We start from the raw sequence: 2,981 nt of genomic DNA, 5'->3' as shown, positions 1-2,981 counted from the left end.
CTATCAAGTAATGTGAATCTGTGTGATTATTAAGAAATCAAATTGCAACAAATTTAATTTGAATGTTTGGATTTACCAAGTCAGCAAAAAATCAAGTTAAATAATAGAATAGTTCCAATTTTTGTGCGCTAAAAGTTTAATAATTTTTGCTTGAGATTAACGAAGTTGCGGATTTGTTTTGTAACTAGTTTCTGCTGCTAAGAATAATCATTTAATTTAAAAAGTAACAATGGCTTTTTTTGTTATGCTTAATGATACAAAGAAACACCTAACATAAGGCTTTATATAAAATTTCGATTGTGTTAATTGCATTGTTATCTTTTTATTTTTTTCCATCTGAAGATGATTTCCCATTTCCGTGATAGCCTCCAAGCAATTTAATTATATTGTTCTCTTTTTAGAGACGATTCCTGGACTACCTTCATAATACAATCCCGACCATCACTATAGTAAACTGTAGATGTGCCTTCCCTCGACAGGAGCACGAGGTTGATTTGTGGTAGATGCAAGTGTCATTTTACTTCTTCGTAATTTCTCTAGTGAAGCCTTGCGTGACCTGTAGCCCTAACGTTTCTTAAGCGTTCGCAAAATAATGGTCGTTCTCTTCAGCATGTTTTTCGAATACTACTAGGGAATTAGTACCGTTGCCGTTACGCTCTACGGACGTCGTCTATTCTCAGGGGATTTATCTGTTTCGTCCCGCTAGAAATTTCCAAGCCTCCTGTTGAAGCCTTTCTCCCAGTTTAATTTTATTACTTAGTATTGTACAATTACCAACTAATGACATCAATTAGAGTCCGAGAATCGTGATGGCTGTAGAAGACCTACCACACAAGCTCTTGCAACGCGGCTTTAACGACCTTTGTCCAAAAAATTCCGGTCTTTTAAAGAAAAAAACTCTATTGCAATGTACATAGAGTCCTCTTTGTGGATAACCTGTTTCTCTCAATGCAACTGGACTATTTATTGATCCTTACCGTTCTGGTTGTGTCGAATATTTATTAACCTATAAAACCCATTCGGTCCCGTTAAAAGCAAGTCAATATTTTTTTTAATGAGTTCTGGCTGAATGTTGAGCTTCAATGTATTCCCAGAGGTAATTTTTCACTTTTGTTTTATACTGACTAGAAAATAATAATAATTATATGTAGGAATCGGCCATTGTAGCCGCGTATTGTTTGGTGATACGCGTGATGTGAGAAAAGAAGTCGTGCGCATCACCTAGTTCCCAAGGTACTCAGGCTCCTAATTTTTGAATAAATGCTTTCAAGTAGAAGTAACTAAAAATAGCCGCAACTGATTTTGTTAAATAATTTGTAAGATAATTGTCGATAACCTTCCTTCAAAAGTGCGTCGAGGCTGTCCTCATCCACCTCGGATACCTAAATAGAGCAAACTGCACCCTTCGTTTTTAAAATACCATTAACAAGCAACTCTTAAATAGTACTCCTTGGCCTCAGGTCCACATTCTGCGCGACACAAATATCCCGGGCTCTTTCGGCAGTGTTTTGACCTTGACAAAAAGCAGACTATAGTAGGTGTCGAAAATGCATCTTCTCATACATTTTTAAAGCCTGAATATAAGATGAAGTTCTGCTTACCACACACTGGAATTGCAACAGACTCATGGAAGAAAAGAGTTGTTTTGAATGGCATATAAAGACAAACAAGCGTGGGAAGGGTATAGACATTGGAAAAAATCGTCACTGCTTTTCAAACAACCTGATAGAATAATTGACCAATTCTACTTAATGCACATGCAAAGACGAGTATTTGCAAACTTCTAATGCAGTTTCTTTAATTTCATAGGCAAAACTTGATACTAAATTTTTACAAAGAAATCATGTTTGTTTCAATTGACCTACAAATCAGAAGAAAAGTTAAGCAGGGTTCTTTTAACAGGTTTATATATACAATTATACTGTAGCGTTGGAGGCTGGTTTCGAAGGACGAGCCCAAATGCACGAGTTTTGTTTCATACGAAATGTGAGCCCGCTTTTTGCTATTCCTACCTTGAACCAATGGACCAGAGACAGGACAAATCTGACTAGGAAAACGAAGGGCAAGTCACAGGTCTAGAAAGCAAGTACATCCCAGAGGCTAGAGACTTGGAATACCCGTGGAACAAAATATACGGAGGTGGGTTACTCCACTTCTTCGACGATTTTCTACACCCGATATTAAAAGAGCCCCGATACTGCAATTTCGTGACACAAACAAAGAAGATACAAACAAGAGAATCTTTCAAAAAATAATAGCGTTAAGTGACGCCTATAATCAGTAATTTCGAAAATATTTTCAAAGCACAACAGGATGAAGCTATTTTTTCTCTATCACCGGTAGCCTTAAATGAAGTGGTTATATTCCGCAGTTTCTAGTAGTTCAGGCTCAAAGGTGGCTACAGCTGCGGTCGATTTCTTCAAAAGGGAGGTAGTTTTAACTATGAAAGGCAATTTGTATTGACTTTACTTACGCATAAGCGAGGAGTGAAGTACATACAGGTTGTGAATCTTGTCATTTGACGAATGCTTGATTGCCGCTTTGCATAATTGTTTTCGTCGAAGTTTGCATATTTTTTGCCTTTTTTTCAAGTAATTTCGGCCTTAGGATGTTCTTATATTCCGTTGATGGACAGCTGTCTTGTTAGTTCGTCATGATTTTCTGTTTACTATATGTCGCATTTTTTAGGAGTACGTGTTTGTTCTAACAATATCAGGAAAAGCGTAGGTCGCGCCTTCGGATTTTGGCCGCAGATAAAGCTGAACTGTTCCTTAGTGTTTTGATACATTCTTAGTTGCAATAAATAGTATTCGTTGAAATTTACCCAGCGCTGTAATCCCTATAATAACATTATTGCAAAATTTACATCGAAAAATTTCATTCTCCTCACAGAAAATACTTATCAGATTCGCAAAAGCATTTTAAGGTGTGTAGGACGTGGATCTGCACAACTTCACCTATGCCCGTGATCTAGTTTTTTA

The 2,981-nt window shown here is 36.9% G+C and overlaps 1 protein-coding gene across 1 annotated transcript in view; it reads left to right on the top strand.

Moving 5' to 3' along the window:
• The first annotated feature begins 1,852 nt into the window (after window positions 1-1,852).
• The window catches only part of LOC111259268 (uncharacterized), a 2,215-nt gene continuing 1,086 nt past the window's right edge, over window positions 1,853-2,981 (top strand). Inside the window, exon 1 of the mRNA XM_022831162.2 lies at window positions 1,853-2,139. The gene's annotated coding sequence lies outside the window, so the exon portion shown is untranslated. The remainder of the gene's footprint in view (window positions 2,140-2,981) is intronic.

The sequence above is a fragment of the Varroa jacobsoni genome, unplaced genomic scaffold (genome assembly GCF_002532875.2).
Source record: "Varroa jacobsoni isolate VJ856 unplaced genomic scaffold, vjacob_1.0 scaffold_313, whole genome shotgun sequence".
NCBI classification, from domain to species: Eukaryota; Metazoa; Arthropoda; class Arachnida; order Mesostigmata; family Varroidae; genus Varroa; species Varroa jacobsoni.
Note: the sequence above shows the minus strand (reverse complement) of the source record. Positions and strands in the feature narration are given on the sequence as shown.